The following is a 16,157-nucleotide window of genomic DNA, read 5'->3' on the forward strand; positions in this document are numbered from 1 at the left end:
ACAGTGGGGATAATTGCAACTAAGGAAGAAAATTAAAAAAAAATAGCTTAGAAAAAGTAAATCTGCAATAGAGAGGTAGTAGATGGGGCCGAGTAAGGGATGAGAGGGATCGGGGGTTGGTAGCATGGGTTTTATCTGATTATCTCTAAGGAATGAGATGGGGCGGAATTTAAGATAGTGGGCTAGGGATGGAGGATGGAGTTAGTGGTGGGGTTATTGGGCAAGAAGGTTTTGTGGGAGAAAGGTTGTGAAGCAGCAAATGTGATGATGGAGTTTGACAGGGGTTCTTTTGATAAATTTGGATTAATTGAAGGATTCTTCAAAAGTTAACACCTACGTCTGTGAACCATGGCTAGTTAACTTTTTTTTTTTTGCTTCTACTTTTGTCGATGGAAAATTCTAAGACACTATACTAGGGGAAAGGGTTAGAGAAGAACGTAAGTTAGAAAATTTGATCCCCTAACCAAGGAAAGAAGTGAATCTAAGAGGGTCAAAGATATATTCTAAGACTCTATACAAGGAGGATGGGTTGGAGGAGTAGAATCGTCACCGAATCAAACGGATGCATATGTATCTGATGATAAAAGGATGACCTGCCTTTTTCAAGGACCACACCGTCTGGGTTCAAGAAAGAATTTGTCTATTCTAGTGGGTAGGTGCCGTATTTCGGACCCAGCTGGTACAGATATGCTACAACCCAAAAAGAGCGGTTTGCCTAAGTATGAATTGACTTGCCGACAGATATAGTTGACAATGGGCGGGAAGATCGCCAAAGAAAATAGATACAAAGTGTTAAAACATGGCAAATTTGCATATCCAACTTCACTTCGTAGCATTATTCTTCCTTTCTAGTCTTAACACTTCACTTAGTTTTTGTGACAAAACTAATTACTATAATTTAAAAAAACCATTATGATTTTTTGGCAGAATTTACCATTTTTTTTCTTTAATATTGACTCACTAGATTAATCTTTTATACAACTTCAACGTAAGTGTTTTTTTTTACATGATTATATCTTCACATTTCATCACAAAAATTAGGATGATGAGTAATAATTTTTTCCCTAAACCTGGTATTTGCTAACAAATCATCAACTTGATAAATACCAATTTTTGGAACAAATTTTCCCACTATTGCTATCATTGGCTTCTTCCATGTGGAATGACTCTTCATTATTGGTCTTCCCCTTGTAGTATCTATGTCTGTCGAGTTAAACTTATAATCACTACAAGAAAATTGGTCATCAGTGACAACTTTTCTCTGTGACGAAAAAAAGTTGTCACAAAAGGGGATCCTTTATTGACAACTTTCTAACTCGTCACAAACCTATAATGGGAGCCAACTCATTTGTGACGACTTAGAAAAGTCGTCACTAGTAAATTCCCGCCAAGATTTAGCAAGAGCGCGGGAGTGTTTAGAACACACAATAGTGACGACATTAAGAACATCATCACTATTGCTTGGCCTAATTACGGACGACTTTTTGTTGTCGTCACTGATCACTAAAAAAAAAAGTTATTAGTGACAACATTTTGTAGTGATGACAATAAGTCGTCACAAAAGGAGCTTCTTTAGTCGCGATACCTAAAGTTGTCACAATTACATCAATGTAACTAAATGTTTAGTGACGACCCGTTATTTTCGTCACAAACTACACTGCAAGAAATATGGTCATTAGTGACAACATTTTCTAGTGACGACAAAAGTTGTCACAAAACGTGGTTGTTTAGTGACGACAAGGAAAGTTGTCATAATTGCTTAAAGCAACTAAGTCTTCAGTGACGACCTTGAAAAACGTTGTCACTAAAATGATCTATATAGTGACAACTTCTAATATCGTCACTGTCACTCTACCGATTCGAATTTAGTGACAAGAATTAATCGTCACTGTTTAAAGTACATATTTCTAAGTCACTTTCATTAATTCTACTGTGCCACCCTAACTTTTGCGATTTAGCCCTAAATGTTGTAAAAAATTCCATTAATTCCATTATGATACCTTAACTTTTACAATTTAGCCCCATATGTAGTACACCAATTTCTTTAATTCTATTATTACTCCCTAACTTTTGTAAATTAGCCCCATATGTAATTCACCAATTTCATTAATTCTACTATGGCACTCTAACTTTTGCAATTTAACCCCCATATGTAATACACCAATTTTATTATTTCTATTATGGCACCCTAGTTTTTACAATTTAGCCCCTATTTTTTTATTAGGAAATTGCGAATGGTATCTTGATAAACTATGCATAAATATTTTATAATTTTCTCAAACTTAAGTAATAATTTGTTATAAACTCTAAAGATACATCTTTCATTATAATAGTTATAAGGCAGGCAGGTCTTTTTATCAATGGAATAAGAAATTTATGCCAGATTTATCCTTTGTACTACATGCCAAGTAGTATTAGCAAAGGAATAACAAAGTACTACAAAGTAATTAACAAAATAGCCTTCAGGGAGTGTAGTTTATGGGCAAATGAGCATTATCTATTCAAAGTACCAACTTTTTATGGGCATTTTACTCTCAAACATATAATTTATGATAAATTTATAAATTTTTGTAAGAAAAATTCAAAAAATGTTACACTGATTTCTTACAAAACGAAAACTGGCAGGTTATCTTTTCAACATAAATTAAATTTTTTTAAAAAAAGAAATGTCCCATAAAGTACCAACTCTTTGTGGGTTTCTTCCATTACATGAACAAATATTCTGCTCTTTATGGGCATTTCACTCTAAATCATTTAATTTATGTTAAATACATAAATGTTTGTAAGTAAAATTCAAAAAGTGTTGCACTAATATTTTTATGAAAGGGAAACTGGTAGGTTTTGTATTTAACATAAATTAAATATGTGAAAGCAAAAAAAAAAAGAAATTACCCATAAATCTATGTCTTGCAAATCTATACTAGTAAAATAGTTTCAAACAAAATTAAACATTAAAATAAACTGTAATTTATACACATTTTGCAACTACTACTTTGTGTTTTCTCTGTAATGAATTTTTTAACTATTGAGAACTTAAGTTTTGTCTTGCAAATCTATACTAGTACAATAGTTTTAAACAAAATTAAACATTAAAATAAATGTTTGAAAAAGAACAAAAGTACATTTATCACTTGCAGTAATGTAACAAAATTTTCTCAACCATTATTTTCACAAAAGTATTAAAAACTAGCAATTGACAATATTAAAAACTAGCAATTTAATTAGTGACGACTTTTCTTGTCATTATAATCTTGAATAAATTAGTGATAACATTATGTCATCACTAAATTTTCTTTGATTTTGACTTAACAATAATGTCTTATTAATAGCATTTGATTATTTTTAATGAAAGTCTGTTATAACCATAGAATTTGACTTTCGTTATTTTCAATTAATGATGTACTTTAGTGCTGCAATTATAAAAAATTTCAGGGCTAAAATATTTGCAAATTATAAAAGTATATTTTCACTTATATGTAATTAACAAATTTTGCCACCTATATTGATGAAAATTTGTGTTTTTGTACTAAAAAATAAAGAATAATACTATAGCAATAAAATCTATGCTTCAAACCAAATTAAAAATAAAAAAAAGCATGATGATTGGTCTCAAATGTTGGTAAAATGATTATTTTTATTGAAACTATGTTATAACCATATAATTTGAGTTTAATTATTTTCAATTACATTGTAGACACCAAATTTTTGATTTTTTAACTTTATTTGTTTAATTAATTTAATAGGTTTATTTGTTTCAATTCTAGGGTTTTTTTATTTTTTATTTTATTTTATTTTATTTTTGTTCTGGTTTATTTTATTTTTTGTCTTCATATTAAATTTCAGAAAACAAAGAAAAAAAGGAAAAAAAGAGAAAAGAAAAAAAAGAGTGAAAGTGACAAGTGGGGAGACATGCATTGGACAAGTGTCTCTTTTATGTTAGGGACACTTGGTAAGTTTAAGGAATTTTTGGGGGAAAAAATGAAAAAAGGAAAAAAGGAAAAGATGGAGTTTTTAGGGCCAAAGGAGAAAGAGAGCAAGGAGAGGCTTCGGACACACAAAAAAAGGGGGAAAGAAAGCTAAGCAAAGGGAGCAGAGGGAGAAAAACAGAGAGGGGCGGCTAGGTTTTGGGCATGAAAGCTTCGGCGAACTGGGAAAGAAAGAAAAAAGAAGAAGAGCGCGAGGGATAAAAAGGAAAAGCAGAGGGAAAAGAGGAACCAGGCGGCGGGCTGAGCAAAAAATGGAGGAAACAAGCAACGAAAAAAACACACAAAAGGGAAATGGGGGTTTCAGCTTCAATCATCCGATAAAAATTTTTCCAATCACCACTGCCAAATTTCCCACCACCTCAACCGGCTGCCGGCTGCCACCACTCTCTTTCCACCCTCCGTCCTCAAATTCCCCCCAATTTCCCCAAACGAATCCTCCACAAAAACCCCTCATTTCCCATTCTGCTCCTCCCCACTTCTAATACAAGCCTTTTCTGCCAACACCTCCACCACAGCCCTTCCCCTTTACCGCCGTCTCTGTCCGCGCCAAGCCCAAAAAAAAAAAATCATCCTCAGCAACCTTTCTGTTCTCGGTGAAAAGGGCAAGAACAGCTACGACGTCGAGACTCTCATCAAATTCTTCTCCACCTGCTCCTCTTCCGTGGATGGCTTGAGCAGCAACAGCAGTGGAGATTTCCAACTCACCGAGCCGTCACCACCCATCGGATATCCATTGCCGCCTGCGAATTTCACCAAGAAAGCCTTGTAAGTCGTCTTCCCTCTTTGAACTTCAGTTCCCATTCAAGCACAAACGTCTGAGCTCCCAAAGCATGTTTTCCGTGTCTCTGTTAGTACAATTTTCTTGTTGATTGTTTATGGTTTTAGAATATACAGGCTCTAGGTGTCGATTGGACTGATTTATCTCGTGTTTTTAACAAATTTTGGGCTAGTCATAACCTCAATTGAGCACAATATGCTGAAGTTTTTCACGCCCATTTAGTGTTTGATAAAATGCCCGAACGGAAATCTTGAACCAAAAGATTAGATTTTATGTTTTTTTAATTTGAGAGAGACTCTGGCCAGTCCAAAGCATATATTTTTCCAAATATGGAATCAATGTCCCCTTGTGTCGAGAAATTTGATTTTATTTGACAAAACAATTGGGAAAATAGTTTTTTTTCTCTAGCTATTTATCAAGAAAGAGCATAACATACTATTCACTGATTTTGAGTTTTCAACATCATTCGTATGTTAATATGAAGCTTCATATATAAGGTAAATATGCAAATCCACCGCTGGAGAGAATTCGACATGCTACTTTTCGGTTTTCTTGGTCAATCTTGTTTTCTTTCCGTGAATGAGAGTATATAGCCATGAGAAGTGAAACATAAGATGTTCCCAATGTTGCCTCCAAAGAGGTGATCTATGCGGATGACTAACCACCTTTCTTTAGAAGTTCATTTTCATCCTTTGAAATGTAATTTGTCATTTGAAGTATCTAAAAGTTACCCAATAAAGCCATATATTTGAAATTGTCTCTAAAGCACTATTCAGTAGGCCTATTTGTGAGCAACTGTTGAGTGTTTCCTAAAACATGCCAAAATTGGCTCTTCAACTATTTTGTACTTGTGTAGGTGATGCTGTTCAGTTGACAATTCTAAGATCTTTTCCTTTTGCTGCTTTTTCTTTTTCTTCATATTTTCAACCTTGTGACATCTTTTGATTGTTCTTTTGTGAAACTGGAATCTGGTCTTGATTGTGTTACCTCACCTGAGGGCATATATTTGACCGTTTCACAAAACTTGCCAAAATTGCCCCTTAAATTGTTTTGAACTTGGGGCTGCTGTTCAGTTGACAATACTAAGATATACTCCACTTTGGCTCCTTTTTGCTTTTCTAATTTTAAATTTAAATTTTTTCCTTTTCAACTTTTTTCATATCACTTGCATTCTGGTCTTGCTGTGTTACCTGGGAAAATTAACTTTGGTCTCTTGAATACTTTCAACCTTTTCAAATTAACTCTGGTCTTGCCTAATTCAAATTCATAGTGAAGCTGATGATGATGAATGTAACATCTCTAAGTAAGTAACCCAGGTAATTTATGCACAGAAACACTAAACTTGATAATACAACGTATAAATTTAATACAGCACAGTTAGATTTGTTCATTAACTTCTTCGGATTAACGGAATTTGCATTTTATATGAATGGAATGGTATCACCACCTGTAACCAAATTAACTGAAGTTGTTTACTGAGTTTAAAAGGTTAAATACATTGTGAGCTGCAGCCTTTTTACCTTGAGCTTCTCTTAGTACAATTGGAAATCTAGTGTTGATGTATTCTTGTAACACAATAAATGTGTTACCAAACACCTGATTGAGCGGAATCAGATAACTATTGCGTGTTTGTCGGTATATTTGCTCCACTCAGTAAATGATGCCGGTAAAGGAAGTTGGCTACAGCTGTTATGATCATTAAAGCCTTCCATTTTCTAAAGGACAGAGCTATAAATTTACCACAGACCTGCATAGACAATATCTCAGTCTCTCTTTCTCTTTCAGTGTCTATATTTTTTATTATGAACATTTATATTTAAAGCCTGGTTCGTCATCATAATCCCTTCAGTAAGTAATTGAACCTCAATAAGATTTTAAGGTCACCAGACATATTTTTAAAGTAAAACTTGTTCTTTAGCTTCCCTAATGCAGCAGAAAAAGAAGACAAATTTGACATGTCACAGCCATGGTTTTCCTTTAATGGTGGGTTTTATTTTTTAATTGGGTAATTGAGTTATGTATTTTTTGCAGGAAATCTGCCTAGGAAATATTCAACCTTTGAATGGTTCAATTGGTTCATCCAGGAATTTTCAGCTGTTCGATCTGGTCGAATGCAAACTCAGAGAAGACTAAAAGTCTATGAAACTTGGTGAAAGCCAGCGAAGAAATTGACTAGAAACCAGTCTAGTTTGGCCGAGGTTTTCTATTGGTGCCCTCGATTATATTTGTTCTCTTTTGATGGAGTCCTTGATTTATCAATAGAGAGGTAAAAATCTGATTGTTCATCTGCAATAGTATATTATTTCCAAGTACAAGCGACAGACCATGCATGGATAGCAATCTTCTTTTTGCCTATGTAGTGACTTGAAAGAAATGAATATAATGCAAAGGGGGCGTTTGTGAACTTTGATTGGTTTCACCTGTTTAGATGGTCTTCACTTTCACATTGTGAGGCAAATAGCTCATTCTCTTTGCACAGTTTAATCCTACAGAGGCATCGTTTCCTTCATGATTTATGAAGCATAAACTCCTAAAATCAAAGAGGGCTAGTACCTCCTGTATTCACACCTCGTACAATAAGTTGCTTTCTGTGTTTTAATATATAAACAACCAAAAGCATAAAGATTAAACAATAATTACTGTGGAAGTCCAATTTAATTGTTCAATAAGTTGAGCTATTTAAAGAAGAAGAAAGAAAATAAAAAAAAACTGTTTTAGAGAGCTCTTTAGTTGAGCTTATGCAGTGTTGTATTTGTATAGATTGGACTGTGATTTCTAACTTCTTGCTGGTGTTGTAATATGTGGGTCCAAATTATATGAGGTTCTTAATGAATTGTAATTTTTGTCTTAATAATCTAAGTCTCATTACTTGTTCTTTATTATTGTACTCCTCCCCTTACCTACTTCTTTTACTCTTTTATGACAGATAAATGCTATTCATACTAGCTTTTGGAAGATATCTATGGTTATGGTTGAAGAATGTTGAAGACAAAATTGCCTTTTGCTCATGGAGTGGTTCATTTAGATGTTCTTCAATTTCTTAAACTGTGATTGCTTTTGTAAATGTACCTTATGTACAAGTGATATTTTGGACAAATGTTATTTTTGTAGGCATTAGTTGGGTAATGTACACTTGAATTTGGCATTTGAGAATGCTATATTATTACCATGTAATCTAATGCAAATACTTTTGGTTATCAATCGTTCATGTTTATTTGTATGATTTGTTTAAAATCAATGATTTAGCAATGATTACAGGCCAAATTATGACTATTAAGCTATTGAGAAATTATCTAATGACAAAAAAAAGTTGTCATAAAATAGAAAATAAAAACTCCTTGTCACAACAGAGACTGTCACTAAATCTAAGCTAAATTTGTGATGACAATTGTTGTCAGTAAAATAGTTATATACAATGGCTTTCGGTGCTTTTTAGTGACGACCTTAAGTAGAGCATTTTTGACAAAAGGTCAATTCGTCAATAAAACACTTCCGAATTGTTGTCACTAATGACTACTATTTAGTGATGACATTTCAGGTCGTCACTAAATAGTTGTCATTAGTGACGACAATCTGGAAGTGTTTTATTGACGACTTGATCTTTTGTCAAAAATGCTCTACTTAAAGTCGTCACTAATGAGAACTATTTAGTGACGACATTTTAGGTCGTCACTGTTTACTTTTACCGACGGGGATTTAGTGACGACTTTGTGACGATCAAAAAGTCGTCAATAAAAGGTGTTTGTGACGATATTTGTATGTTCTGTGATGACTTTGTGTTGTCACTGATGAACAATTTTCTTGTAGTGAATTAAAGTAGGTGACAGCTAACAAACTAACAAAAATATTAATCACAAAAAGTAAAAGGTTAATCACTAAAACAAGGGTTAATTCCAATAAAGCCCTAAAAAAAAACTCTTTTCAGAACTTGCCTCGAAGGTTTAATTGTACCAATCCATCCTTTATAATTCCAATATTCCCAAAGGCGTAATAACATATTAGTTTGGTAATGATATGGGCTGACAAAAATGAACGTGTACTAAATGTTTTAATAATGCAAAGATTTGTTGGATAATAGATGATTTAACGCGTAGAAAGCACTAAGATATCTTTTTCTTTACAAATGTCAAGATGGACTACCTAGAATAAATGTGTAATGAAGTATTAGGAAAAGTTTGGTCACTTCACAGAATCACATGAGCTGCACATGACCAAATCAACTATAAATTGGACTGTCCAACCTGATTGCACTTAATTGGGAGTATTATTAATAGTATAAGAGGTGCAAGGGTACAATTAAATCTTTAGGGGCAAAGTGAGAAAATAGTATTATTTGAGGAGGTTCATTGGAATTAACCCTTAAAACAAAAACAATGACTTATAAATTCGATGATTAATTGGAAAATACCACATAAAGACACTAACAAATTTATCAGTTAGTTAAGTTAGAGTAAATTAGTTATTTATTATAAATGACAAATTCAAAATCACAATAGAAAGGAGTTAATAAAGTTTTTTACGACATGGAACTAATACTTAGTTAGTTTATAATTAAATGATGTTGATTCTAGAGAGCGGAGATATGACTTCTAAACTATTTTGGTTGGAAGATGGACAGCAAATTGGTAAAATAGTAGGTTATAGAATATAGTACTGAATTAGCTATATATAGCATACGCAGTAGGTGGAGTTATTTACAAACCATCGACAGATATAATTGGAAATTTTGTCTGATTATTTGATTGTTGTACTTTTTTTATAATATAATGTATGTTTATATAACTTTGATGTATTTTTAAATTTTATTTGTGTACACCAACTTAATTTGTAAATACAACTGCATCAGTGAGTACACACCATATATTGTGGATAAAACACAACAATAGCATTAAATCGTACCTAATCTAATCATCCTACCTAGATCCCACTATTTACAAAGGGCAAAAACTAATGCAAAACTATAGTTGTCAGATTTTGTTAGTACATACAAGAGTTTCTCGTGGGCAATAGGCCCTACTACGCTCAGACTACATCAGCCCTTGCTTATCATCTGCTTAGTTTTGGAAGTATTGTGTTTATGTTTCCTGGACAAGATTACCTGATTTTCTATGGAGAAAATTGCACTTTAGACCTCAAAGTATCGTGTTTATGTTTCAACCAAAATAAAAGCAACCCCTAAAGTATCCAATTTCGATCAATTAATCCCTAATGTTTCGATCTAAACAAATATAGTTTCTAAAGTATAATAATTAACCAAGTTGGTTCATAATGGTTTATAAAACATAACCAAATTTAATAATATAAAAAAAATGTTTGAAAAGGTTCATCAAAGTTATAGAAAATTCTAGAAAGACCACAAAGATTTTAAAAACATTAATAAAGTATAAAGTAAAGGTAAGATATTCACTTTTGACAAAATAAAGACATTTTGTAGATATTCCATTTTTGTAATTTGTACATAAAAGTATACAAAAGTGCATATATAATTACAATACTTAATTTACTTATTAAAAAAAGTACACAAAACGTATAGAAAAGAACACATGCACTACACATGCTTTGTTCCAGTGTTAAAATTAGATTTTTTAGATTACCTTAAACTTATTTTCTAGGGTATTAAAATTTTATGATTTAACTATAAATTGTTATGACGTGTATATAAATTTCACGAATTTTGATGGATTTTTATATTATATAAATAAATTTTCTTAGATTTTATAAAGCATTAGGGACTAATTCAGTCAATTAATATACTTTAGGAATTATATTTTTTTAGATTGAAACATTAGGGATTAATTAGATTGAAATTGAATACTCTAGAGACTACATTTGTTTAATTTGAATAAAGCATTGTGGACTAGTTTGCTCCAACCCCCATACATAAAGGACTGCAAGTGCAATTTTCCCATTTTCCATGTGTGATATGTCCAACCTTGCTAAAAATAATGTGAATGGTTTTTCAAACTAGTATTCAAATTATGAGAATTATTTTTTTGGCATCTAGGTACCTACTAGAATGCCCACTCTCTTTGCTAAATGTTTGTTAAGTCCATAATCTAATCGTACAGCCGCAAAAAAGTGAGATTTGAAAAGGAAATACAACTAATAAAAACTTCTTGGGGCATTATATTTTAGTTAGTAGTTATATTTTTACAAAAATGGAGTTAAATATAATTGCAATTTCAATGACCTCTTAATTATGGCTTTAAACTATTGATTTGTGATTGGATTAAACTACACATAAGGAAAGTCTTATATTTTGTTGAAGTGGTTGTTGATTGGAGTTCTCCTCTTCTCTTTTGTGTCTATGTATACAAGTAATACAACCCCTAATCATTATCGTGCTTTATTTTAATCTGCAGTAGGCAGAAATAATTGGTGCATACTTAAAGTGATGGTGACGCTGGAGGAGCTATTTTTGGACAGAAGTGGAAATAAAGAAATAATCACATTTTTCATCTCCAAGAACTGAATTTTTTATTAACATCATCCATTCAGTTATTCTATTGAACCTTACTTTTGATGCATTAATGTTGGCTAATATATGATCCAGTCAAATTCCCTTTTTTTTGTCCTTCTTTTCTATGTATTAGGAATTGATTTTCCTTCACTTCGCGATCTTTCACAATTTAATACATCAATTACTTTATATGTTCTTTTTTGACAAATTTGATACTCCACATGGAACATGCAAATGCAGTTAGCCCTATACTTTAGGCCCACGAGTTTCATTTATACGGACGAAGCAAATTTCAAATAATCAAATGGTAGCTTTAAAAGATTTTGGATTGTTTCTTTACAACTCCCATTGCAAAGATAATTTTAGGTACTCTTCTAGCATAAGGAATGGACTAATTCCACTCGCACCTACAAACTTGTACCTCATTCTCACTTTACATTCTAAGTTTCAATTTGAACTATTTTACACTTTAATATTTCAAATTTGTTCTACTCAAATCCAATGGATAACAGTACCTAACGAAATGGAGAACCGTGCACCTAATGTGTTCTTTTAAAAAAAAAAAAAAAAAAACTTGAAGAACACAGATTGTGAAATGATCAAGGATGGAAGTTGGGGGCCGCTATCCACCCCCTAGTTCTAGGAATTGATGTTTTCTTCTGTTAAAATTTTAAAAATTTCTTATTATATGTGTGTGTATGTATATATGTATATATATAGCTATTTGCTCCCCAAAAGTTTTCAAAAGTTTTTAAGTTTTATATGTATGCATTTCGGCCCTTAAAATTAAAATTTTTTGGTTCCGTCAACGGTGATGATGGTAATACGCTACCACATTGTAGAGTGTGGCTGAGATATATGTGTGCACAGTTGTCTATTCTATCAATTTTATAAATACTATTATAGGTTATATTTAAGTTGGAGAAATTTGAGATGATAAGGTACAAAATGTCATAGGGGGAGGGTTGGGTTGAGTGGTACGGGGGAGGGAGTGTAAGCAAGAGATCTTGGGTTCGAATCCTCCCGCTTACACTAAAAAAAAAAGGTACAAAATATCATAATTTGATGTTTAGAAAGTAAAACAAATGACATATAAGTTTGAGGGTGTAAAATAGAATTAGTGCTTTGGAATATTTTGATTTAAACCAAATTAAATGGAAAGAAGAGGAAACACAATCATATTGATTGATTTTTTATGATCAAGCTTCAACGTCATTGCATATGTCATCTTAATTTTTTTTTGGGGCTACATGATGACTTAAGAAAGGTTTATAGTCTAGTAATATATTCTCCTCTATTGCTTTTCCTCATAAATTTATGTATATGCCTTTGTTAGTGATTTATTGCCATAATTAATTCTATACAATCTTAATTCAATTTTTTGAGTGCATTATTTCCAACATTACTTGCTCTAATATTCTGTAATGTAGGAGGTTAGTGTCCCTTGGAATTTCCATTTCTTTATGGGTTAATTACATTAATTTTTCAACCTTGAGATTTAGCCAAGTTACTAAACAAACCTTGAAGTTTTGTTAAATAACAGTCTCACCTCTTGACTATACAAACGTTTGTCCAAAAACCCCCTAACGTCTAAAGCCGTTAGAGATGCATCTGATGTCAAGAAAAAAATATTGTGCAAGCCCAAAGATGCCATTACATAGGCCTGCTCATTTTTTGTTCTGCAAATACCCCTTTGGCGTTTTATACATTGGTTACACACAAAAGTTTATCAACATGCCTCAGGGTTCAAGAATATCGTTCATCTCTCCCTAAGTCCCAAGAATATCGTTCATTTCTCCCAAAGTCCCAATCCTGGTGCTCAATACAGGCAATAATAATAATAATAATAAAATCGAAGGTAATTAAATCCGGGGAGGAAGAAGTAAGAAAGCAAGCACTTGTGGATTAAGTTTTGGACAATCAAAATCAAGATTCTAACATGCATGTGAACGTCCATAATTCAAGGATCAAGACAATTTCTTTTTAATTATTTTGAAGATTTGAGAGTTTTAGAAATTGGGTTTGAAAATCCATGGAAGACTGGATTTTTTTTTTAATCATTATATGGTTATCATGATTAGTGGGCGTTGATCAAGTAAGAGCTTTTTTCTTTAATGAAAACTCTGTGATTTCTTCTTTTCTAGTAAGCAGGTATTAATTAAAATTTTAATTTTGTGAACAGTTTTTTCTTTTGTGAAATTAGGCACGGATTCATCATGAATAGTACCCCAATTGATAATCTAAGGTTGAAAAACGGACGATGTACCAAATGTGGAAGCTGGACTGTGGGTATTGGTGAAGGTTTCAAGAACCCAGGTTTACTATCAAGGTCATGCACCTATAGGTGAGCAAGCGGATTGGGTTATCTATAAATAATGAAAGAGTTAAAATTATGTCAAGCTATAAATGATTATTATGCACTTTTAAAGGTGTATAAAAAAGAGTGGAGCAGGTTTTAAAAAATGGTGAAATTCATGGAACCTTTTCAAATTGGAGGACTGGGAATGTGAAACTAATGAATTTGTTGATTAGGAGAACTTTGTGAATCTAATTAATGAAGCTGCTTTGTCAGTGATATGGCGCAGCCGCAGATGATTTCTTTAGTTTATAAAACAGAAGTGCAATCTTCTCTTTACCTCTTTGTTCCTCCAACTTCTCCCTACTTCTTCTCATCTTCTCAGAAGTCCTTCCCCTTCACAAGGGAGACCATTCCATGGATTCCATTTTATGATGTTTTTTAATAATGTCTTTGCTAAGCTCTTTTAGTCAGACTCGTTTGTTTCTCCTAGAAGTTTATAGTGAGAATTTTATATTGTTCTCTTTTCGGATTCATCAATTTTTCAAATTTTTAAAAAGTACTCTAAAAGGTACATTAAAAAGTAGTCTAATTTTCTTTAATGTTTAAAAAATATTCCAAAATATATTTTAAAAATTCTTCTACTCTTAAATATTCCAAAATATTTTCAAAAAACTCTGTTACAGTAAAATTTTTTAAAAACACCCTAAAAAATAGCTAATCCAAACGGCTTCAATTGATTCGAATTTACTTCAAATCTGGTTGTCAAATCTGGAATGTCTTTGGATCTTGGGTCTATCTCAACAGATTTCATCATTGTTATTGGAGTTTAAAGTCATTTGATTAGCAGATGTGTTGATTGGAACATGTACAGAAAGGAGTTGCAACGATTTATCTTATTAAAAAGCAATTTCAAATTTTCTTGTATCTTTCAGATTTGTTCAAAATCATTCAGATGTACTGTATCAATTATTAAATTGCAGATTTGTTATTTTAAATGCATGTTTAACGTGGCAAAGTAATGATAGGGAAAAACACCTATAGAAAGACCACCAAAGAATCCAATATGTAAGTTAAGAGTCCAACTCTGACTCAAAAACTTAAGTAATTAGGTTTCGGTCCCTTACTTACATATTAACCGCCCTTTCTCTATTTCTCGGACCAATGTGGGACATAATTCTTTACTCATAAATATAACAAATCTCCCCTTTCATGAGTAACCCCTCACATTAAACCCAAATTTGCAAACCCTTTTTCGAATTCACTTTAATACTCAACGCAAGCCTACTTTATCACCTTATGTCATCCCTTCTCCCAAACATGGACCCACATTTTTTCAACATCCAAACTGTATTTTTGGACCCTTGCCAATCTTTGACTCCTTGGTCTAATACCAACCGGACCCCCTTGTCAAATCCATGGTGCACTTGGTCCAACACTAGCCAAATTTCTTAACACTTTGGCACTTCGGTCCACTATCAAGAAGAGAATTTTTACTGGTGTAACTCATAGAAGAATCCACTTGCCCATGAGTAGTCCAGTCTCACAACATAAAACTCTGATACTAATTTGATAGGGAGAAACATTTCGAAAGAGTCCATCAAAGAGTTCAATATGTAAGTCAGGAACTCAATTCTGACCCAAAAACTTAAGCCATTAGGTTTCGGCCCCTTACTTGCATATTAATCGCCCTTTCTCTATCTCTTAGACCAATGTAGAACATAATCTTTTACTCATGAACCTACCATGTAAATCAAATTTTATTAGACAACTTCCAATAATCCGGTAATGAAATTTGCTTTTTGTCAAAAAAAAAAAATGGAATAGAATTGCAAATGAGCCTTGCTCGTTGCACCTATTGTAGCGGACTCTGGATATGCTTTAGAGAAGATTTTTCAGTTTTTTTGGAGTGGAATGATGAGAATCAGAGGTAAGTTTCTAAACCATGGAGAGACTAGTTTATCAGAAAGTGTGTGTGTGAACATGCATCTGATGTAATATACTGACAAAGGGGCGCAGGAATGCCTTTGTAGCCTTTTATCTCCAAAACAGATAGCTGTGTAATTTGAAATTTTACTTTTTTCAGTTTTTAAAATGCACTGATGCAGCTCATAAGTGTTCTGGGCATCCAATCATTTCACTGATTCTGTCCAAGATACGTAACAGAAGTTTCTTAAACGGGGTATCTGTTATTTGACTAAACCTCGGGGTTTGGGCAGATAGTTTGGCCAAACCTCAAGAGAGGTATTTACAAAAGGTAGAAAAAAAACAAGGGAGTACCAAATGTATTGACTTCTGCATTAAGTTTTTCCAATACCCCGGTTAGATCAATCATCAATGAAGGTCTTAACGTGTGGTGCTCAACTTGAACATTTCTTTATTTCTTCTGGCGGCTTAATAAGTGGCTGACTTTTTCAATTCAATGCTTAACGTTGATTATTCACCTAGTTAATTACTAATATAATCTCAGCAATCTATAACATTTCTAAATTTCCTATTGTACTTGCCAGCAATTATGCTGATGGTTGTTCAATTTCTCCTAGTAGCCAGGTCCAGTAGAAGATTCCCATCCAACTGGCACTTCAAAAACTATTGAGCAATTTGCCTAATCTATGAATTGACTTGCCCATGAAGAAA

The 16,157-nt window shown here is 32.7% G+C and overlaps 1 long non-coding RNA gene across 1 annotated transcript; it reads left to right on the forward strand.

Moving 5' to 3' along the window:
• Window positions 1–4,029: 4,029 nt before the first annotated feature.
• LOC113737955 (uncharacterized) lies at window positions 4,030–7,965 on the forward strand. The gene is made up of 3 exons (XR_003460004.2): window positions 4,030–4,751; window positions 6,796–7,030; window positions 7,691–7,965. It is a non-coding gene; the product is annotated as an uncharacterized lncRNA (long non-coding RNA).
• Window positions 7,966–16,157: the final 8,192 nt, after the last annotated feature.

This window comes from Coffea arabica, chromosome 3e (genome assembly GCF_036785885.1).
Source record: "Coffea arabica cultivar ET-39 chromosome 3e, Coffea Arabica ET-39 HiFi, whole genome shotgun sequence".
Classification (NCBI taxonomy): domain Eukaryota; kingdom Viridiplantae; phylum Streptophyta; class Magnoliopsida; order Gentianales; family Rubiaceae; genus Coffea; species Coffea arabica.